The following is a 26,469-nucleotide window of genomic DNA, read 5'->3' as shown; positions in this document are numbered from 1 at the left end:
AGCACCTAATTTAATGTTTACATTGTACAATATGCCAATAACCTTAGTTGTTGCGCCTCTAATAAATAAAAATTTAAAAAAAACTACTAGGTATAGTTCCTATTAATTGTATAAGACCATTCGTTTGATTGTCATTAGTCATGAATACTACTTAAGTACAAGTTGTAACTATAATAACATAAAATGAGTTATGAGTGTTTAAAGCTTCCAAACAAATGTTTTTACGCGTGCCAAGACTGTTATTATTATATAAAACAGCCATACAGGGGTTTGCCAGCACACCTGAGATTTTACTAAAATCTAAAATTGTTCGAGCTGTGTAGTAATATTGAATATAATACGTTTGATTCGATGAAGAGAAGTAAAAATATTCAAAAATAATATTTGTAGACTGTAACGCCGTGTCCTACGTAAATCCGGAGAGTGCGAACGAATTCTATTCTGACCATGCTGTTACGGCGCAAAACGGTGCGTCTGATGCGCCGAAATAAGAGCTTTACTATATTTCGCCGCACTCGCCGGATTCACGTAGGAAACGTAAAACATATGAATAAATAATTATTAACACTAAAATTTATAGATCTGTCAGCGATTTTAAAGATGGCAATAAAATTCACAGTTATTGTATATTTGTATGTGAATATGTCCGTTTAGAATAATTAATGATTATATCCTCAATATAGTATTTCTGGCTTAGACCCAAACCCAATGTATAATAGCCAATAAAGAAAATCTAGCGGGAAGATTCCGAGATTATTGTCGAATGCGATGTCAATTTGACTGACGTAAAATTATTAAAATCGAAAATATTATTTGTTTTTGCAATATTGTAAATCTATATTAAAAATGAACAAAATCAAACAAGTGCAAAATTCAATACAAATATAGTCTACAAAAAATTATTATTACTATAATAGGCACCATAAAATAATTATGATTTAATAAACATTATGAATTTATAAAAAATATTTGATAGATTTTCACTTTTCATTTTTCATTTAAAAATTCAATTTATAATATTATAATTTATATAAAAAATAAATTATTTTGCTACCAAATAATTAAAATTAATCATCGTATATTCCACATATTTGTATAGATTAAAAATTATTCAAGTAAATTAAATATTTGTGTTAATAAAATATTGCATCAAATATTTTTTTGTTGGTAAATGTAAATATTGTTACTATTATAATAATAATATTTTCTGCTGAAATTCATTGTAATATTAAAATTCCCGACACAATTTTACTGTGCAGTTAATCACTTTTGTCACGTAGTGCACGTTATTTATTTTTATATTTATAAAAATATTTATTATATTATATTATATACCTAGTACTTCACAAAATCACTTTTGTGTTGGTAAAAATATTAAAAATGTTAAAAACCAAGTATAAAAATACATACTATATAATATCAATATAGCCATATATGTGTAAGTGAAAAAAATATTAAAAATGTTAAAATAATTATAAAATATAAATACAAACAAAATAATATTTTTTGAAAAAACACATGTGTGTTGGTAAAAATGTATACGACATTAATTTTACAATATAAAATCGATTAATTATTCCTGCAATTTTTTTATTATATATTTTAATATTTAAAAAAAAAAACTGTAAAAAATATTTTTAACCATACCTGTGGTCTCAATAGATCATAGACAGTCTGTTAAAATGGGAATGAAAATGTTACTATAGTGTAGTACTTACCAAACAATATTCAGGAACTAGTGGAATACCTAAAAATTGGCTAAAATAATTCGGGACCCAACTAGTATAGTACCTACGATTAGCCCCTAGTACTCGGGACCAAATTCGGATGCTCCGCATTAAATAAGTTATAGTAGGTATAGGTACTATTACCTACCTATATACAACTACCTATAAGATTGTTATTGGATCAGATTATTGTATGGATCGGTGATTGGTAACATTTCGAGTTTATTATCATGTGATTTTTATCGCCGGTTACCATTTTCGCATCGCTATTGTTAATTTTCACCTTTTTTGTAAGACAGTTGCGCATCGTTCGAGTTTTGGGTTATATATCATTTGCTCATCAATATTATTTAACAAGGTTTAATAAATAAGAAATTTAATTTTAAAATAAGGTGTATACCCAAAAGGGTTAGTTGTTTTCTAACTTTGATCATAAAATTCATACATCAACTTTCAAATATTGTACAGATATTTCTATTTTAAAATATATAATAATATTATGATAAATAAAAATAATAGGTATTGTGATAATATTGTGTCATTGTGTCAAGATTATCATTATAGTAAGCAATAACATAACTAAGATGTACGGTTGACTAATCGATTTTTATCGCAAAGTACATCAAACGAGATACTGACACAGTGTCGAGACGTACGACGTAGACGTATTACCTAATTTTGACTTTTAAGTTTTGCCTGCTTTTATTATATTTTAAAATGAGCCAATTAAAATTTGTTAATTCAAATCGTGGAAAAGCTGGCATCATTTTCCAAAATTATTTTTATACGGAACGAAAAACATTAAAAAGTTGTGAAATTATATTTATGTGTCCAAAAAAAACGGTTATGCCTCAATAAAAATTGATGAACATCGAAGAACTGTGTTATAAATACGTGGAGAACATACGCATCTCAAATTAACGGATTCGGAGATAGAAATACACGAAGTCAAATTGAGAATTATAAATTTATTTATTTTTTTTTTTTTTATATACTTTTGTAAGAGCTAAATTGATTCGCTTTAACAACAACTAATATATTTTTGTTAAATATGTACTTAGGTAATAGAAACATTGAAAGAAATACAGACAGAGACCTATGTTAAAATTAAAGATATTTCTAGAGGTATTCATCATGTACAGCGGGCACCAGAACGTCAAAAATTAGACTACATTAATAAACATTAGCTTAAGTATACTTCCGGTGAAATAAACAGGTTTCATTTTGTTAAAATAATGGGACATTATAATATACCCAGTATTGATTTATAATATTATGAAAATCATTACATTTAAAATCAAAAACTATTTTATCATATAATATTTATTTTCAATTTAATTCTAATCAAATTATATTTATATTTTAACTATGACTGTGTAATGTGCCAACAAAATTGTTCATTTTAATATGACGTGTATTTGTATAATTATTATGACTGCAATTCAATTTATTTGAATTATTTGTATTTATTTATTACATATTATGATTTGTGAAAATCATTACATTTGCAATTAAAAAATAATTTTTTATACAATTCTATTGTTCAGCATGTTGATGCGCATTTGATGTATGATAATTTGGTGCAGGTAAAACGGGCAATGCGCAAACGATAATTATTAGTGTTGATGCGCAAATGATGTACGATATTTTAATACAGGTAAACAGACGATGCGCAAATGATATACGGCCGATTTTTATATTGTTTTATACAGCGCATCTGCTTATACAAATCCTCGTTTTTCCTGTTTTATTAAATACAAATTTGTTTAGTAAAATCACAAAAAAAGTAGAAAAAGTAAGATTTTTGAAACACGTACAAAGATATTTAATACGATCGCGTAACGATAACTTATTGTATAATGGTCGCCAATAGTTAACAATAATAAATAATGGAATGTCGAGTAAACATACATTTATATACGTACTAATATGCAATAACCATTTTTTACCGGAAACCGGACTCACGAATAGCCGGCTACTCGCGGCCAGTATCCGGTACATGGTATAGCCACAAAACAATACCGTTGCAAATTATTTAACATGGTAGGTACAAATAATTATGTCGAGTTTGGCAGCCAAACGGCTCTACGCCATCGCCATCGCCATCGCGCATCGCTGCGTTACGACGATTGGAGCAGTCAATAACGATATTATGAACGAATTCCAAAACAAACACGTACTTATTGATCACTGTCAAAGTCGTCGTCGTCGTGTAATCGCTGCTATAACTCGTTTCGGAGTGTTTTTTTCTAAACATTTTTAGCACACGGTTACACGTCATCGTCCTAGCGAAAACCACGTGTGTCAACGGATTTCAAAACTTCGTCAGGACGACAATATACTACTATTATTATTATTACATACGTTTATAAGGCAGCGCATAATAATATAACATCGTACCCACACACACACATACATATGTATTTTATATATTTAATAAATATGTGACAAAAATATAACCACCTAACAGGCGGCAGCGACGACACCTTACAGACGGCAGCAGGTTTTGCTCAAGACAACAAATACCATCATGCGACCTTGTTTTTTTTTTTTTTATTATTATACAATATCATAACATAATATAATATAATATATTATGTATATATATTATATATAAATATATGGCACACATCTTCCGATGCCGACGACGCGAGGGCGCCGCCACGCCGGAATTCCGTGCCGTCTTCGTTTCCCACAAACTCGTTTGTGTTATAATATAATAATTAAATACCTACAAATAAATAATTATAAGAATTAAGAATAATATATTTTGAATATCCAAAATATTATGTTCCATATTGGCTATTGCTGTTGGGATGAGCGTTAACGTATGCCGAACGAAGTTGGCGGTGTATCTTATACGTACGAATTGTAAATAATTAGTTTGATATTGAACGAGTTGGTTGAAATTTTAGTCGTTTTGTGGTGGTAATCTATATGAGTTTTTGAATTTTTTTTATTAAATCTGGTTATTCCAAGCAAAGTATTAATTGTAATCATGCCGATGGTAGTAGGCGCTCTTTGGACAATTTGGATATTACAAAATGTATGGAAACTGGTATTTATCAGTTTTTAATTTATTTTTTACAAAAACTAATACCTTTATGCATTTATATTAACTAAAAAATTGAATATATAACATAATTGCATTTTTAATTAAATTATTTTTTAAGAGAAATAAAGAACTAACATATTTTTAACTTTAAAGTATTTAGTATTTTAGGTGTAATTTTTTGTTACAATAAATAACGTATAGTTATAATTATTAAATAAAACAGTTAAATCGATGAATCATCACAATGCATCACATTTCCAACTAATTTCTGTAAAATAACAGCAACAACCAATGAGCTAACTGACAAAGTTTTTCCGAATCTACCACAAAATTACGGAAATCGTCAGTGGTTTATTTCACGAGCTATTTGGTGTAAATACCTACAATCAATAACACCATTCCAACATACCAGTCCATCGATACCGTAATGAATCAAGATGAAGTCATCAATATTATCCAATTGAATTCTTAAATTTACTTGATTCGTCAGACATGCCACCCCACGTTCTAACATTGAACTTTGGCGTGCCCATCATTCTTCTACGATGCATCAATCCACCACGATTATGCAACGATACTAGGCTTTTAGTGAAAAAGTTGATGAATAACATCATCGAAGCTACAATTTTAAACGGAAAATTTAAAGGAGAAGATATACTGTTGCCATGCATCCCAATAATTCCAACAGATGTGCCTTATGAATTTAAACTTTGCAGTTTCCGGTGCGACTCACCTTTGCAATGACCATCAACAAAGCACAAAGAGAATCGCTACAAGTGTATGGACTGAATTTGGAAAATCCATGCTTCCCACACGGACAGCTGTATGTGGTATACTCACGCGTCGGAAAACCTTCTGATTTATTTGTGTACGCACTATAAGGAAGAACAAAACATATTGTGTATCCAAATGCATTTCAATAAATATCATTCAACTGAATACTTGAATATTGTCAGACATTTCTCGATAAAACGAATAAAATTACATAATATAAACCAAAATAATTATCAGTGTAAGATTATTACTTAGTGTTTATTTTAACCATTATCTATCTATAGGTATAAAAAAATACTGCAAGCATGACCACAAGTAACGAATTCAACACACAGTTTGAGACATTTAAGTGGTAGGCTTTTTAACGGGGTACGAAGTTATATTATATGAGTAATATTGCCCGTATTAAGTTAATAATAATAATATTCTGTATTTTAAATATTTAAGATGAATAAAATATGTTACTTAAAATAATGCAATACTGTATCGTAAATCTGTGACACGTTTACAACCTTACTCGCACCCGTGTATGTTTTTAACGCTCATTCTTTGCGGCGCTCAAAATAGTTACGTGTGCTTCATGTTCTCCTGCGAGAAACGAGTCGGGATGTATAGTATTATGTTATTAAAATAATTGTATAATACCCGACGACGAACATTCATGTATACTTCGTGCGACATTTTATTTGTAAGCTGCAGTTTGTTTTATAGCCGTCCGGTTACATAAAACGACGACAACTATAATAATGTATTTTGTTGATATTTTAGTCCGGTTTTTAATGCACGGAATAGTCGATAATATGCAACTGAACGAACAATATTATTGCCAGTACACGAAATAATTTTAAGGCTTTTAAACGGAAATACTTAAATATTATGAGAAATTTTGTTAGTTTGTATAATAATAATTAATAACGAAAATTATACGTTATGCATTAAGATTATTATCGTCTATGAGTGTAATGTAAATATTTAATATAATAGTTGAAGGTATAACACAAAGTATGGTATATCGTAAATAAATACAATTTTGATGCACATCTTGATGTTCTGCGTAACTTTAGTACAAATGTATTCTATAAGTGAATGAACTCGTAGTAGAAATCTAATAGGTAGCAGGTTATGAATTAATAGCCTTTTTTTTTTAAACTTACGGTATCGATCGAAAAAAAAAATTGAATTACAGCATACACTGCATTTGAAATGATTAGTATAAGAACGGTATTTTTTATATTGATTTAAAATATATTTTCTCTATAAAAAAATGATAGCTAATTATAATCCTATAGACGACATTCAGGACTAAAATATAGAAATCAATAAGTTATTATATACATAATATTATACATATACAATACGTCGCCATGTCGAGTTAAATTATATACATTCATATTATTATATATATTTTGTAAGGTTTTATTTAGAAAATATAACGTATTATTTAAAAAAATCTTATTTTATGGCATTTAATAACTATAAATAAATTTAAAAATTCAAATATTGACATCATATAATATTATTACCTATCTTATGTTATAGCCGCCTTAATAAATTTAAATGTATTTTGTTGAATTCATGCATGAGGCATAACAAACTAAGGGGTTGTATCCTGTTGCTAGCCTAGTCCATGAGATTAATGTCTTTTTAAAGGGATTGATTTTTTATAGAGCTTAAAAACTGAAATTGAAAGTGTATTAGAATAATTAACTAAAAATTCACGAAAAAATTCTAAAAAAGTCGATTTTTTATAGGAATGTGATAAAAATGTGTGTTTCTGGTTCCGTGTACTTGAGAATTCATACGTGAGACATCGCATCAGTTAACGAATACAAATTTAAAATATACCTTTTTTTACACCGACGAAGCTTGGAGACCTCTGTTGCTTTCATTTTACTAGATTTTATTTGGTTTCTAATTTTCTTACATGGTTAACTATTTTGTGTCAGTTTTTGAACTAATAATTATAATGATTTATGTAAGTAGTTTTAATACATCTCATTTGGTTGGTAATTTCCATTTTAAAGATTATAACATTCTATATACATCAAATAGGTTTCAAAAATTCTATTACAACTTTACATTGAATTGAATTTGTGAGTTTTGAATTTCTTGAATTGGAATACATTTAGAAGGCAATGTAAAAGAGTAAACTATTGTTGATATTTAAAAGTATTAATGGTTAGAATTTAATTTATTAGAAAATACACACTAATAAATTACAGAATAATTCTTGTTTTGCATCATATATTTAAATATAATATGCACATCAAACACACACACAAAAAAAAAATCATCATATAAATAAACTAGTTAAATAATGATAAATAATAGGTAATACATTTATATAATTGTTTGAAAAAAATATTTTTCCTATAATGTAAATAGATGTCCACATAATATTTAAAAATAGTATTAATAATATTATAACTATGTTAATACCTAGTTAATATATTTAAACTTCTTGACGACTTTTATTGCTATTGTGTTATATGCTCTTAAATTAGGTATGCATGTTTTATTCAGTCTAAGCTTAAAAAAAATATTCTCTTGAAACTAAAGTCTATTTATATCATACATTACTACATTAGTTACATAAATGATACCTTTATAGTTGAATAAATAAAACTTACACTTATATGTATTTCAAATTGTATCAGTAGTTAAGTTTTTTTTTTAAACAATCGTTGACTTGTGTATTATCTATTCCTGTATTCAAATATTACTAGTATTAAAACGTTTTAGGGAATTTTATAATTTTTAATCTACACAAACTTCACAATTCAAAGTATTAAATTATAGTATAGAAGCACAGCGTTAATTGATGGTTGAAAAATATAATTTATGAAAGAAATAACTACTTCATCAACTACTCCACACATTAAAACTTAACATTTTCAGAGGTTATTAAAATTAAAATTAATGTATAAAAGTATGGATTGCTATGATTACATAAAATAAAATATTATATACATACCAACTGATACAAATGGGGAACATTAAGATTAATATAAATATATGAAAAATGTAATGCAATAAAATATTTTAATATTTATATTATCACAGTTATAGATACAGTTTTTATAACTGAAAAAATTAATTAATTCTTTAATTCGCCTAGAATCTGAATAAAAAATGACATTAAACTACAAATAAAATCGTATATGCTATGACACTCATTATTTCAAAATGTATTCAAGTTTTTAAAAAAAAATTTTTATACCTGATTTAAAATCATCACAAAAAAAACTTTTCTGTTGAAATAAAATTTTTATCTTTTTAATTTAAATTTTAAATTTTTTTTGAAATATGTAGGGGTGGAAGGTGTTCGCGGAAGCAATGCGTCGTCGGTTTTCAACCAGCAAAAAAAAAGGGGGGGGGGTGAAGAGTGTTAAAAAAATCGGCCCAGACGATCATAGGTAAACTTCTAAAAATTACACAAATATAATTATATAACATAAATTTCTTGATGGGACTAGCTTAGATAAATTTAATAAGTGGATCTTTCTCAACTCTCTCATCATAGTCATTTTTTCATTTTGATAAATACTAAACCTTTTAAAAAGATTTACTAAACCTGTGAGAATCCGAAATCATAAAATGTTAGTGTTGATCTAGTCCTCCCTCGGCAACATACTGTCTTAACTACATAGTTCAAAGGAGAAAAATTTTCTGAGTATTTCGAGATGTATAAATCGAATTTAATATGAGTTGTTCATAAGTTATAACTTATAAGTATTTAACATTTAGTTGAGCAGAGCGGTATGTGATTAGTAATCACTGATTACCCCGAAAAATGTTGGCCCACTAATCCGATCATCAAAACTTTAAATATTTATAACTTATGTTTATAAGTTACTACTAGTACTAAAATCGATTTTTATGTATCAAATTATTTTGAAAAATATTCTCTTGGTATCTTAGTTAAAAAAAAAAATCATGTACATTTTTTTTTTTTCAAAGAAAAAGCTACGATAATTTAAATACCTAATATGATGAATTTTAACACAACAAGTCCTGGAATAATATTAGAGTTAAATTAATGCAAAACATATTGTATTTGTAAAATTATTACAAAATATACAGACATTATGAATAGCTGCGTTAAAAGGCTATAGTCTCAACTAAAATATTTACAAGGTTAGTTTATTGTATTTGCAAAACGTGACTTTTATTAGCAGTTGACATTTTCCATTACTGGTTCACCATAAAGAATTAATAAATATTTTAATATCAAAAAATTATTGAAATTTCTAATAGTATTTAACTTATTTGCTAAAGTTCTTTTTAATGTTATATTCAATTAAAATTGGTATTTTTAAATATGAATAAGATCATTTTATGCATAAATATTTAATGTATAATGTTAATTTTGTACATTTATAATATATAGGTAGTATAGGCTAATAACCTTGCCAATTGCGCCTTTTTTCTGTTTAAAAGAAAATAATAAATTTATTGAATAATAATAATAATTTCGAGTATCGAAATACTTCAAAAATAAATTGAATTTTATTGGCCACAGGTATAGATGATCACACGAATGTGCGACCAGGCGAATAAGCTGTCGGTTAGCTTCATAATTAATCTGTTTTCGATGTACAAACATAGATATAACTGTATTAGTATTTATATATGCATTTAAATTTAAATAAGATGGTCATCATTATAGTATTGATTACTTATGTTCACCTTGTTGAATTTATTCATATAGTGTTAAATAATGACAATTATCGACACAACATGTTTATGTAGTTTCAAGAATAAAATATAATTTATCATTCTACAGTAGTTTTAAAATATTGTTTATTATAATATTAAGTGGATATAATTAATGAGAAAAGTACATTGAAATTGTGTATGGAGTAATAAAAATATATATTATAATGTAGCTTATAATTTTTAATAAACAGAACAACAGAGGAGAATTAATGGTTTTTAATGAGTTGGAAGCAGTAACCTAAATTAAATAAATTGTTATTTATTTATTCAATATGGCATTAAATTATTAAATTATTTTCATGAAGAAATCAAAACAATATTGTTTACATTTAAATAATATGACATTCTTCAAATAGTATTATGTAGGTACATAATATTATAGAATTTACATTAACACTTTTTTAATTAAAAACTAAATTTTAACGAATTAGATCATATTATAAAGAAAGGAGAACGATATTGTGATGTTAGACTTGGAAATTGGAATAGAATTTAATTTATCAATACCAAATTCGTATGGGAATTGTCAATGAGAAAGTATCCTCAAAAATATTAAAATATTAGCTATAATTTAACAACCATACCTATAATAGTATCAGATTTATTTTAAAATTTAGAATTTTTTAAAAGTTTAGTTTGAAAATTTACATGTTTAGATTTTGTTTTAGTTTATTATATTTGAGAAAATATCCTCTTATACATTATATTAATGAAATAATTTTAATTGATTGGTATTATAATGTTTTGTAACAGTTAGACAATTGGTTGGGCAGATATTACACAGTGGTAAAAAAGTAGTAGTTAACAAATTAAACAAATAAAGTTAAAAATAATTCTGAAATTAACTTGATCGTCCTGAACGAGGACTAGACTATAGGGTCGTTTGAGAGTTTATAAGGAAATTGTACATTAAGATTTTATCTTTGATGAGCCAGATAATTAATGTTAAATCTTTAATATATTTTAATAAACAGGGGAAAGAAACTTTTAAACACACTAAAAATAATTACTATTGTCCATTAGTGTAAAACTAATTATTTGGTAGAATTACGGTGGAATATTTTTGATAATTTATAATAGTCTAGGAGTGTATGAAATATTGATATTTATTGGTTTAACCATTTGATAATTATAATTGATTTCAAATTTTTGATATTATTATAAATTCATTCTATAAACTAGTTTTTAATATCTGCGCTATAAAATAAAACTTACTTAGATAAACACATTAAATACTTGTTGCGAGTTATAATAACCTGTCTGTGGCTATTAAGAATATTTTTTACATTATGATGTGTTACTTTTACGCTGAAACTTGTAATAAATAGGTCTTCTTTGCATGCTTCACGATCGTTTTTCATTTCACGTCGACATCATTTACGTATACAATAAACATGAGCATCTTCATTTTCAAGTATGGTTATGTAATAATACTATTATATTCAGAATAAAATTGAATTGATTTTTGAAATGTACCAACCTATTACTTACTCTCTGGAACTATGATCGTCGATTTCTGGGTTAATATAATATTTTATTTATTGCTAATGCAATTAGAAAATGTTCCATTAATAATTACCATTTTTGTTGTTTTTGACAAGTTATAGTATAGTATTTTACCAATTTTTTAAGTATTTTAAGTCGTATTATGTAGGGTATTCTATTTGAAATTTATGTATGATAGAAATAAAATAACTGACAATTTAAATATAATATTAGTATTTGAAAACAAATTTTATTATTTATATTGTGCATAATTACATTCAAATATTATAGTTGAATTCTCCTATATTCTTCAAAATATTAAACACGGGAATTTAGAACGTATGGAATTTAATACTATTTGAAGTTAAGTTCACAATTTGAAAATAAAATCTGTGTGACATAAAAGTTAAAAATATATCATATTTGTTTACACTAGATCAATGATAAAAAGAATATCTTTTTTTCAATACCTTGTAAGATATCAGAATTTTAATTCTAATAAGTGGACTACAATATTATTATGATGATAAATCATTGTGGTTAAAAACTACGATAAACATTAAAAGATAAAACATTTTGTATTTATAACATATAATTTAATCCACATAAAACTTATTTATTGCATACACGTGAATGTATCTTTACATGCACATGTTTTATTATATTTATGTGTAAATCTTGCATTGTATAATGATGTTTATGTTTTTATTTTTGAACTCAGTAATTTTTTTGTACGGGTTGGTTTAGTGCTTAATGCATATATATATATATATATATATATATATATATATATATTGGTAAATTGTCCATAAATCGTCGACAAGGCGAAGCAAAATATCTTGATATTTACATTATACTAAATACGAATCCACGGACTCTATAGTCTTCCAACGATATCATGGAAAATAGCCGGCGGGCAGAGGAGTGTTTCAATAGATAATAATATTTCAATAATAATAACAGTCAATTTCAATATTTCGTATAATCTGAGAATTAAATTTGTCCAGAATAAAATAATATATTGCACAATATCGTTGTATACGTCTTGTGAATTACAAAGTTGTCTGGAATAAAACCATAAATTTCTTCGGTAATTCCAAATTTGTTTTTATTAAATTAAAAAAAAAAATATATATATATATATATATATACGCTATCACAGTCGTGTAATCATGCGTAGTATTAGTTTTAACTATACTGTGCTCATTGATCATGTAATAGTTATTATAGTAATAATAATAATATATGCATACGTCCAAATACAGTAGCAAGTTTTATTGGTGGTTTTCGTGACGGGCGCGACGAAATATAATTACTACACACACACAATTCAGTCATCGATTTTCACTTTGTCAACTTGTTTGTAATTACAACAAGTGTAAACAAAAATCAAAACATGACATGGGTCAAGGGAAATACGGAACTGGGAACCCTCCTTGACCCCGGGTTACGCCATTCGTGCTAATGCATCTAACGTCGAACTTGATGACGTATTGATTCTTTAAGACCTATACGTATGCATCAAACTGAAGACGTTTCATTACATAAACGGTTAATTATTATAAAGCTATACATGTGATTATACATTCAAGTTTATTTTCAGCAATAACAAGTAGAGAAAAGCACACTCTACTGCGAGCAGCATGCTTTCTACTTCCTTGTTTATATACGTAAGTGTATAGGTATATATTATAATTATTTATTAAGTTAATGTAATAATATACAATCGATAGTAATTTATATCCAATTTCATAATCAAATTCAACATAATAATACCATCAAATATTAAATTAATTATAGAATAACGGTTTACACATTTATAAGTAGAATATCTGTTAAATATAAAGTGGAAATGCTTAATTCTCATTAAATATAATAACGATGGATTTAATTAATTAAATTACAACAAAACCTTGCACAGAATTATATATTATTATATTAAGTTGTGACAGACTTAACACTTTTACAGCACATATAATCCTAAAAATCAATCTATAATACAAAATAATTTATACAAATATTATAGAGCCGTAAAGTATATATTATGTTTTATTTGTCAATGAACGTACTAATTTGCTTAATATTTTGGTAAAATTCATCATTGTGTTTGTTGTGATATCGATTTTATATAAATTTACTATGAAACTGCTAAATAAAAAAATTCAATAAAATTATTAGATTGTTAATTATTTTTTCTGATGATTAGTGTTAATAGTTTTCGTTTATATTTGAGTTCGAATTTATCATAAGCTATATTGAAAAAATATTTAATGATGTTACTCATTAGTTATAATATTTTATCTTCTTCCATTTTTACTATATCTACAAGATTACATAAATGATAAATAAATAAATAAACTATTAGATGTTTTAGATTCACATTATCACATTTTTCAATATCTTACAATATTAAATATTATTATCAGTTTACATTTTTCAGTGAAATTCAGAAAATAATTAATATATTTTTGGTATACATAATACCTATATCGGCTATAGCCTATTATTATAGTTGATATTAGTAATAAAGTAAGTAATTTTGATGTTTATAATTAGTTTATAAGAACACAACTAGGTACAATAAATATTTTGTAACATAATAATGCTACTATATTTTTGACAGACTCCAAGATGCTAATATAAGTTTTGAATTATGACGTTGTATTATCAGTATTAATTTTGACTTATAATTAAAATTTTAAAATGCAATACCGACATCATTAATATATTTTTTAGTATGAGTTACCTTTATTTTTTTAAATAATTGAATATGGCTAGCTCAAAGCATCACCGGTTGTATTTTATTTTTGTTTGAAAGTTATAATTATATTTTTCATACAAGTTCACATAGATTTCTGTAAAAATAATTAAAATTTGTATGTATAGCTTAATATTATTAAACTGATTACTGATGCAGGTATATATCTAATTCAAAAATATTAATATAATTTGTAATGATGTGTTAAGAATATGAGATTGGGTAGGTTATTTAAGTCGTACGATTTTATTTTCACAATAACTGTTGAACTACTTATCATACTTTAAAATTAATAAAGCTTGTGGTATCTATTCCTAATCAAAGTAATAAATGCACGCCAATTTTGATTTAATATTAATTAAATAATAAATAATAATATTATTATTTCTCCCTCGGAAACCGTTTATTTCTAAACATCACGAACTAACAAACGCACTAACAGACTACTCAAAGGTTAGCTGATTGATGACTAGGCCAAAAGTGAAAATAACTGTCACATGGACATAATTGTGCAACAACCGTCAGGTCTACAAGAGATAGTGCGCACAAACAGTGTAAGTAGGTGTCACAGTTTCGATAAAGCAGTAGAGAATAAATATTTTAATTTATCGAAAAACCATGAACTTTAAATACAGGCACCAGCCCATGCTGTCATTCAGAAGCTTAGCTATTCACTAGAAATTTATAACCGGAAAATTATTTTTATAGCGTGTCAGAATAAAACAAACACGGGGATTACTGTCCCGCAAGCATAAAATATAATCAGGTGCAATAAATTATTCATTTTGGCAGTTAAAAAATACTCAACTTGCCGTTGCAAGCAAACAATTTACATTAATTGAGTGATCAGATTTTGGTTTTCATACAATAAAATGCGTTAAAGTACTTAACTACCTATATTATGTTTTATTACTGAATATTTAACGGGTTTTTATACACAAATATAATACAACTTTATCGCTGCTATTAAATTGATGTGACACATTTTAACATTTGCTCCTTTAGCTTCTGAGAAAAGTAATTAAAATACTTTAGAATTGATGCTATTTTTTTTCTTTTTCAATAGAGATAAACGAGATTAATGCGTTTATAGAACATATTATATATAAGTATACATATATATATATATATATATATATATACCTATATGTCGTAACCATTTCGTGAAATCGATCTTTTTATGAAAATATGACCATTTCATGAAATGGAAACACGTTTTTTACACTTTGTGAAATTCAAAAATATTTCACGAAATGGTCACTCAAATTTAACATCGTGTAATTTTTTTCACAAAGTGGTCGATCACTTTGTGTACTGAAATACAACATTTAACAACTTATTCTACCCTTTTAAATTTAACATAATTTATTATTTATAGTAATAAAGTTTATTTATATCATATTAATTTATTAACCGTATTGTAAAATTTTTTTATTTATTAGAGCAGGAAAATAAATTGTGACAACGACTGTTACATTTTAGACTACCTTTAAAACAAACACATCTTTTGGATTGCCAAGCACTTTTACTGGAACAACTTAATGGAAACGTCAAATTATAACCTATAATATATACTTAAATAATATCTAAATTATTCTATACGGCTATTATACTGTAATTACCAGACTATCTTAAATGTGTAGATGATATTATTTATTGGTTTTGATAAAAGTTATAATCATAATGACGATCATAAAGAATTAACCTTGCGTGAAACTGTCCAAATTGTATTTGGGGGTTAGGGATTTTTAAGTTGTTCGTGTAAAAGTGCTTGTCAAACCAAACGATGTGTTTGTTTTAAAGGTAGTCTAAAATGTAACAGTCGTTGTCACAATTCATTTTCCTGCTCTAATAAATAAAAAAAATTTACAATACGGTTAATAAATTAATATGATATAAATAAACTTTATTACTATAAATAATAAATTAAGTTAAATTAGAATAAGTTGTTAAATGTTGTATTTCAGAACATAAAATGAATGACCGCCTTGTGAAAAAAATTACACGGTGTTAAATTTGAGTGACCATTTCATGAAAAAGTGACCATTTTGTGAAATATTTTTGAATTTCACAAAATGTAAAAAACGTGTTTCCATTTCACGAAATGGTGATCAAATTTAATTGAAAAGATCGATTTCACGAAGTGGCTATGACATATATATACAGGGTGATTTTTTAAGCATGTTCGCCCCATTTTTATGCTTAAATTATGCATATATTCAAATTTTGATTTTTGGAATATTTAAGTGTAGTTAAAGGCGATATTTTTGAGTACTTAGATTTTTCACAACTTTTAAGGAGTATCCTGTAGCGATACCAACTTTGGTTTTTCAAATGACAACCTACATATTTTAAAGCAAAATGTGATTCAGATAATTTTTCTGAAAATTTTGACATATTGCAATCAAAATTCGAACGAAAACTTCCAGAGTTATTCTACTTGAAATACTAAGGAATAAGGATAAAAGTCTAATACTTAAATGCCTACGTTGTAAATGGATACATGTACATATTTCGCATTTGTGCTATTGTACACTATTGTTCGGTATTTTATTATAAGTAGGTATACCTATGCTATACAAATATTAACGTTGCCTATAAGGTATAGGTAACATGGATAAAATAAAAAGGATATTATTTTATTCATATTTTCTTTTCTTTTGAAAATTGTCAGATGCAATATTTGGCCATTTAGTAATAAGTAGTGATTATTAACAAATATTTTATTTTTATATTGTATACCGAATTATAATTATCGTATCCATTTACAACGTAGGCATTTAAGTATTAGACTTTTATCCTTATTCCTTAGTATTTCAAGTAGAATAACTCTGGAAGTTTTCGTTCGAATTTTGATTGCAATATGTCAAAATTTTCAGAAAAATTATCTGAATCACATTTTGCTTTAAAATATGTAGGTTGTCATTTGAAAAACCAAAGTTGGTATCGCTACAGGATACTCCTTAAAAGTTGTGAAAAATCTAAGTACTCAAAAATATCGCCTTTAATTACACTTAAATATTCCAAAAATCAAAATTTGAATATATGCATAATTAAAGCATAAAAATGGGGCGAGCATGCTTAAAAAATCACCCTGTATATATAAGCTAACATTATCTTAAGTAAGGTTTATTTTTATTGAAGATAATGCAAATTATTTATGGTGTTGATACTTGATAGTGTTAATACTTGATAAACATTATCACCTAACTGGAAATGGAACACGAAAACTTTATTCATTATTGAGTAAATCTGAATCTAAAATGTACAAGATTTATTATCTATGGATAGAGCCGAATGACCGATTCACATTTCGGTCTAGAGAAAAAAAAACCATTGCGATCAATGTGTTAAAATACATTAAGGAAGATACACAAATAAAGTGGACAATTATATTTTACCAAAGTTATCCAGGGAATAATGGTTTTACCTTATTATAAAATAACATTAATAACTAGTAAACTAATACATTAAAGTAATTCAACTATATTTTATTACAATGTCTAATTTTAATCTCCTTAATATGCCTACGTTATACTTTTACTTTAGTTCTTCGTATTTACACTTAAAATGTGTGAATATGTATTTTAGTAATTCAAATCACACACGAATTTCACGGGTCAAAGAACAAAGTTTAAACGATAAATATGTTATTGTAAGTTGGAATAGCTACATTAACAAAACTTTTTACATCTACGTGCATATTTTTTTTATACTATACTACTATAGCAATTCATGTGTACACATAGCACATACTTATAGTATTCAATTTTTAAAATAATTAAGTATATATCTATTGTAAAAATGTTTGGTAATAATTATGCTAGTTTTATCGAAAATCTAAAATGACATTATTAATACATCATTTTATCTAACATTTAAAGGTATATAAATACAATATTATATATTTTATTTTTATTTTTTAAGTAAGAGATATAATCACTTTATTGCTTTTATATAATATAAATATTTTAATATGTTAATATTTGTATTAATTACACTGTTGTATATTGCATAAAATAATATACTAGTGTACCTATATATGGCTGTATGTGTATTAAATCTTAAAAAAATATTTTTGATTACCCATTACATAAGTAACTACACAATTAGTTGTTTTAAAGGTAAATACTTATTTCATTAATAAGCATTTTAACATAATTTTAAGTCATTTTGTCATTTTTTATCGTCATAATTTAAAGTTTTTACTTTTGTTTTTGTAAGTCAGAATATGTTTTTAATATTACGAGTATATTCCAAAATAAAAAAGATTTCTTGAGAATTTAAATAAGATGAGTGAATTGAGGTAGTACCACGCAAACTATTGATTCAATTCTCTGGGCGTCTAAAATTTAATTAGGTACCTACTTATAAGTTATGTCTAAATAATTTTAGGTACATTGAGTCATTTAAAATTTAGTTAATTTTGAATCCTTAGCTGTGCAATTTAAAGGTTTTGTAAGATTCTAACAACTGAAGAGTTCGTAAATTTTTAATTAAATAAATTCTATCAAAATTTGAACATTAAAAAGTTGTAAAAAAAACCATACATATGTGTTTTTAATATTTTCCAACTGATGTTATATAAACATATGAGGAACCTCGTCTTAAATTTTCAAGTTTTTTAACCCAAGAATAAAATTTTATCGATATTTATAGAATAAAAACTAAAAAAACTAAAAAAAGGATGTTTTAAATATCTATTAATGACTTAAAGATTGTTGAAATATTTTGAAAATTTTATCAATTAAAGGAATTAATAAAATAATGATATAAAACTCAAAGCTAATGGCCTATGCTGCCGAAGCTGTAACGTTCAATTAAAAAAAAAAAAAAATAATGATATCGGTACATACAAAATTTAGTGAATATTCAATGTTGTAATTCAAATTTTCATAAAAATTTAATTCGACTTTCCGATACATATTTTTCATTTGATAAAAGTAGAAAAACTAACGAAGAATCTTGTATTGAATTTTAAATTCTTAGATTTAAAAAGATAAATTTTTACGATTTTTTATTTTTTATTATGAATCAGTAGGACTTTCTCGTTTAAATATTTATAGATGTAATAATTTGTTTATGTTGCACGAAAAAAAAAAAATAAAAATAAATTGCGTTATTTATTTTTTATTTTTGATAGCTGAGAATAGGAGGTAGGTATCTATCTAACTCGATTATATTGAATAAATTCAATTGTTGTAATTTTAATTTAATTTAATAAGTAAGCAAGAGACATATATTTAATGATTGAATTATAGCGCGTGTCGTAATTTAAGTAATAAATATATTACATATTCGTCATGAGTATTATAATAATCATTTTTATTTTATTTTATAATAATGCATATGAAATTAATGTTAAGGGCTCTCAATTCTTGAACACTATCATTTGATCATCAAACAACAATAAAAATTTAATATCATAATACCTAATAATACAATCTATATAAATATATGTAAATAGATGCACGTTTGTACATATGTATGGGGCGTGTAGACTTAGAAACTTCTGTTCCAATATCGGCATTAAATGTTAAGCATATTTTCCTTTATAGCCGGAAAATATTCAACTATCATAGCTTAGTTTTATAACCACGATAATAGGTTTTTTCATAAGGTAGCTCATGCGTGAATTTCTCTCTGGTTCACAAAAATCTAATATTTTTTGGTTTATTTATAGGGTTACTTCTGGCTACAGAAATATAATGCGTTACTATGAATTTTTTTTTAAATAAAATAATATTTAAATTGATTGTTTATAATTAATTCAACATAACCTCGAAAAGCAGTGTCTGTCTACTTTATAGTTTTAGAATATAGACTCAAAAATAATTCGACTGATTTAGACGATAATTCCTGAGATCATTCCTAGAGATCTCAGGAAAGTTTAAAGAGTAATTATACCCACGTTTGAAAATATAACAAGTGATCCTGATTTCTGGAAGTAAGCCCAACTTGGTAAGATTAGTTCAAAAAACGAGGCTCACTGATTTCCGATTTATTCATGAACTGAAGTACACCAAAACCAAACTACACCGTATTTTATATTTGTTTATTTTTGTTTATTAAGTAGGTATTATAGATAAAATGTTTGCATTCCCTTATATTAACAAATAAGGAACAACTGATACTATGTGAACTAATAAATGAACAACCCTGGAAAAATCCTGGTGACCGTTAATAGTTATTTTCTTGATTTTTTCCTGGGTTTTGCAGGTGAAGTAATTGGCGAGCGCGCGCTCACTTCCGAATAAAATGAAAGGACGGTACTATGTCACACACCTAGGTAATATATTATGTACCTATACTATTATTATTATTAGGTCAATGTAAGTGACCGTAGCGTAGGAGGGATCAAATTAAAACGTATGGATCGTACCGTATAGTACCGTAACGATATTGTCGCCGTAACGTCCCAGGTGTATATCATTACTATTATTATTATTATTATTTTAAGATGCCATGCTGCTCAGATTCGACCAGCACGTCCGGTGAGGGGGCATGCAGGCGCCCGCCACTGCTAAATACCTATAGATTATGCAAATGATGGCGAAACAGTAGCCACCGGAATGACATAGATGACACATTATTATAATATATTATGTTATAAAAATACACACCGGTCGTTTCGAGTTACAAAACCCAGCAACAAAAATTATAATATAGTAATATTATTAAAAAGAGCACGTGGACTGCACTGCCAACTCTATGCCGCTTTTGTGATACCTGCCTAATAGTCCATTATATTTCACACTTGTAAAAAATATATAGGTACACGTAAGTATTTTACTACATATTTTATTTACACATCTCAGTCACGCGTATATACTAGTATATGCATATTATATTTACTTGTGTACAAATAACTGCAGTGCCTAAGTTTTATTCGCATGTATGAGTTTTCAAAGCTATTACCTATTACCATAACTATAGAACAATTATACATATTATTAAGTATACGACAGCTTATTATGTTTATAATATCATACGAATTGAATATAATTAATTATTGAGGGATTTGTCAAATATTTTTTTAACAATTTTTAGCCACAGTCGTTTTTGATTTCAGATTTGAGGTTTTGTTGACAAATGTCACGTATCTGAAATATATAAGCTACCACTCTAATATAAAGGTGGATTGAATTGTAGACAAACATACTTCATATATCAGAAATAAAAAAAATCCATATTAGATCAATTGCCTATGATGAATTTAAAAACTAGGTATATAAAAATGCACATAAGACATAAATAGCATACATTCTGAAGACTGAAATAATCATAATATATTATCAGAACACCAAAGTAAATCAAATTATTGAGATATCAACATTCAGATGTAAAACCCCAACTCTTAAATGTAAAGTAAAATAAATAACAATTAATTAAAGATTACTATTGTACTTTGAACCCTAATAGTTTATTAACTTATATCAAGTAATTTAACTAATTATTATTTATTTTGTTACCGGGATATCGAGTTTATCACTAGCTCCTGGTCTTTACAATTATTTGAAAAATAGTAAAAACCACCAATATTTTGAGGAGCTGTAACTCTCAAACCAATCAACGAAAAATAAAAATATTAACACGTAAATTCATGAAAAAATGGTTTTATTAATTCATGATATTTTAATTATATGTTACTACCTATTTTAAAATTAAAATTTGATAGCGGTTTCACTAATAAATATAATTTTCATGAGTTTATCTACACTGTTATAATATAGGCGGTGAGGTATCGGGATACAATAATATTTTTTTATTTGATTTCCAGTGAATTAAATCAATATTTTATATTAATAAATTTAAAATATTGATCTATTGATTTTGTTTAATAATCGTTAACTGTTATGACAATGAGTACATTCTAGATTATACGACATGCTTGTTGTTGTAGTTCACATAAAAGCATCAAAGTTAACGTCAGAGAGTACTTGGCGTGTACCAAATAAATGTAGGTACAATGTATTAGGTTGCATTCCTAGAAAGTCAATAAGGTTATATATAAGGGTTTCAAATAAGATTCAAAAACCCAATTCTGATATGTTTATCTATGTATATAATATATATTTATATATACTTCAGTGTCGTATCAGTATAAAGTTAAAAGTATCTATTGTTGGTTTTTAATAGCATTCATTACAATAATATAGTGAACAATTTATGAAAAATACGTATTTTTTGGATAGTATTTAAGAAAAAATCATTAAAATTTATTTTCAAATCTTTTATAATATGGCTTCACCATTGATGCACAGTGGAAAGTTATATTTTAGTGTATAACTCCAGAAAAATTAAAGTACGTTGAGAGATGTAGTTTGTCAAGATGATGGTCGTGTGGGTAGTGGCGGCTTCCGTTTGACAAGATGCAGCAATAAACGACGTGACTCGAAAATTGTAGCAGCTTAAAAATGATAAAATGTATGTTATTATTATTTTTCAGACATGCCTACACGTATAATATTATTATAGTCGATCCGAGTAAAACGATTCGACTGCGTACAAAACAAATCTCGAATCGATATATTATTATGATGAAAAAAATCGCCACCGCCGCGAATAAAAATATCGTTGTGCAATAAAAACTAATAATGTCATGACGTAACAGCTAGGTGGCGCATACCTTAGACGCCGACGATAGTATAATAATAAAAATAATAATAACTTGTAACAACGACGCATCGTCGTCGTAATAGCGGTCAACCGGCAAAGGTCATTCGCGTAAAAGCAATGGAGATGGTCGCGCGTATGTATCTTATCATTCGATTCCTGTTCCAATATATTATTATTGTAGTTGTTACTGGTATAGAGTGGTAGCTGGTAACAATTTAAAATATCCAGAAAAAATAACATATACAAATATTTATCTGGAGGTTAATAAATTATCATAATATAGATATGTATATAGAACGTTAAAAAACAAAATACCCAACAAATAAAAACGTAAATGAAAGTATAAATATAATAATTGCAAGGTATGTTTTGTTTATGTATAGGTACTATATTTATCTTCTATGCATATGTGGAAAATGTCCATAATTTTAAAGGGGTCTCGTATTTAAAAATACTTAATGTCATAAAAGTCACTCTTAGTGCTTTGCTTGCAAGTGTCAACTAATCTTACTTTAAGCACCATGAAAAAACCTAAGTGTAATTTATTTTAGATATTTTATAATTTCATACATATGCATGCATATAAAATTAATATTATGTTGACATGTATAATATTAGCATTTGTGAACAATGAACATTACTTTAAAAGTATACCTAGATAGATAAAACCTCTTTAATCACTGTTTTTTTTTGTAAAATTGTACTTATTTTTATTTGCGGTTCAACTATGTATTAATTGAAAGTTACTTCACCCATATACTTATTATTTGCAGTGGTGACCAGTGACTACTTAGTATATTTGAATATAATATAATAATTCCTTTGTTACTTTGTTTGTACGTTTTGAGGGGTTTAGCTCACCCAAGACCCTGCTAATTTTCGCTTATGTTTTCGCATATTTTAAATTACAGATAATACATTTCAAGATGCAAATAATGACTATAAGTGTAAAACTATGAATTGCACCACTATACCACCCCTAAATGCCATCACTAATTAAGGTGATTACATCGTAATAAGTATTTCATTATTTTCTACGCTGTAGTGCAAAGAAATTATTCAGGTTATATAATACATTTTATTTTTATTTGCTTATTAATATTTATTACTATAATTATATTATGTCATTATGGTTATAAGTGGATTGACTGCTGTAAAACTTATACAACATTCGATTTTTAAAATATACAAGTGGTAATAATTAATAGTATAACATACTATTATACTATTAAAGTCATTAGAGTCTTTAAATGTTCTCAAATTACTCATTAGTAGTCACTATATTTTATTATATTCATATAGTTTTTATTGTTAAATTCAATGACTTTGAGTTACAATTATTAAATATTTTTTAAGCTTTTTTTCTTTGTTAGATAACATTTATACCTTCACAAATATCTAATAAAATAACTATTTTAATTTTATATTATACCACAATTCCCCATCTATTAGTACCTTTTTTTTTTAAATTTATATGTTTATATATTTTTTATTGCACACCCTGAGGTCATAAAACAATATAAAGCAAATACCTACCAAGATTTATAGGTGTGTAGAATTAAATGATTCCGTGTGTTCAACAAATGTATGATTAGTTAAATCACCGTAAAAAATGTACAACAAAGGTCTTCCAAAGCATGGCACGAATGATTGCAAATTAAATTTAAATTTAAAATAATACACGAAGGTAAGGTCGCGTAATACGCTTCATATTCTAATTGAAATTTGCGTAAACACTAGTGAAACAAAATTATAATACAATTAAACCTTGTATACTAGAACTACAAGTTTAGTACATCACATGTAATAATAATTAGAATAATGATAAATATGTTTAAAGGTCTTATAGTATGATCAAATTAAAGGTAAAAAAAAATTGGCCGTGATGTATTCACCTGTTAATTTAAAATTAAATAACATACAATTTCCTATAACACAAACGACTTTCATGACATTTCGACAAACGCATTTCACCTTAATCCTGAAAATGTTGGGTAATAAATCGATTGTATCGAAAACTGTAAAATAATATGTTTTTGATATAAAACCGGTCCCCAGAGGTCACTTATTGTTGTTGATAATAGTATATATATAACATAATAAATCACAAGTGCATCTTAATCAACTGCAACAACAAAAATGAAAAAAGTACTCTTTATGACAAAAACTAGAAGAATAAAGAAACTGACTGAAATTCCTTGCAGATTAGAGATGTACTTAAACACAACTAGTAGATTATTATTTGAATCAACGACCCTCATTAGATTTTTCGATTAAAATCAAATCGAATTGATATTTGAAATTAATTAAAATTTTAAAATTGGTTAGTAGCTACTGTTTTTAATAGTGACTGCACATAAAAAAAAAATTAAAACAATGTATTCCTATTTTTCTCAACATTTACAATCTATTTCATTGAAAAAAAATTTTATATATATATAAATTTGTGAACTTGGCAGTATCTTGATTAAAATAAAATATTGCATAATATAATTTAATTCTTCAAAATATCATTGTATTAGAATAATAATAACGCATTGATTGATATTACGATAATTTAGTAATATTTTTTTTTATTATTATATTTGAAAAATATCGATAAAAAGATTGATAACACTTTACTTTATTATTATTAAATTGGTTAAAGATTCGATTATTTTAGAATTGAGAAATAAAAATAAGTAAAAATTGATTATCGGTAATAAACATCCTAAATCTAACTTCTATCTCTATGTAATCTGATTTCATATAGAAAAAGCGGGTAAGTGGATGTCGCTCTGCTGTACATTAGGTGATGGGGTAGACCTCTGACTAGGGTAGGTTAGATTTGAATGCAATGATAGGTATAATTGTATACGAAAAACGATTCTGAACGGAGATGATTTATCAGTCTAGGATAATATATTATATTTAAATATTGTCATATATATTTTATTTTGAAACAAATATATTATTTTTAAATTAGGACGCATTTTGAATAATGCATGGTTAATCAATTTTTCCGAAAACATTGCATGTAGTTATCATAATTCATAATACCTTATATTATCATAGATACATATTACATATATACCTGATTTCATAAAAATTTAAAACTCAAACGCTCAAAACATTTTTCCTATAATGACGCTTCAAATTTTCTCTATAGCTATTTGAAGCAAAACTTATGTAAAACTTAGTGTTGAATTTTAACCTTAGATATAAATACAAACAATTTTATGAATTTTGAACTACAAAATAATTTGCAAATATTCATGGTTTTGACGAATTTTTGTCAATATTTGAACTACAATTGCTGATAAAAAAAATTGTACATATGTATTCTTATAATT

Source organism: Diuraphis noxia, unplaced genomic scaffold (assembly GCF_037042655.1).
Source record: "Diuraphis noxia isolate RWA-SAM2 unplaced genomic scaffold, SU_Dnox_SAM2 contig0004, whole genome shotgun sequence".
In the NCBI taxonomy this organism is placed as follows: domain Eukaryota; kingdom Metazoa; phylum Arthropoda; class Insecta; order Hemiptera; family Aphididae; genus Diuraphis; species Diuraphis noxia.
The sequence above is the reverse complement of the archived record's forward strand: the minus strand, read 5'-3'. Positions refer to the sequence as shown.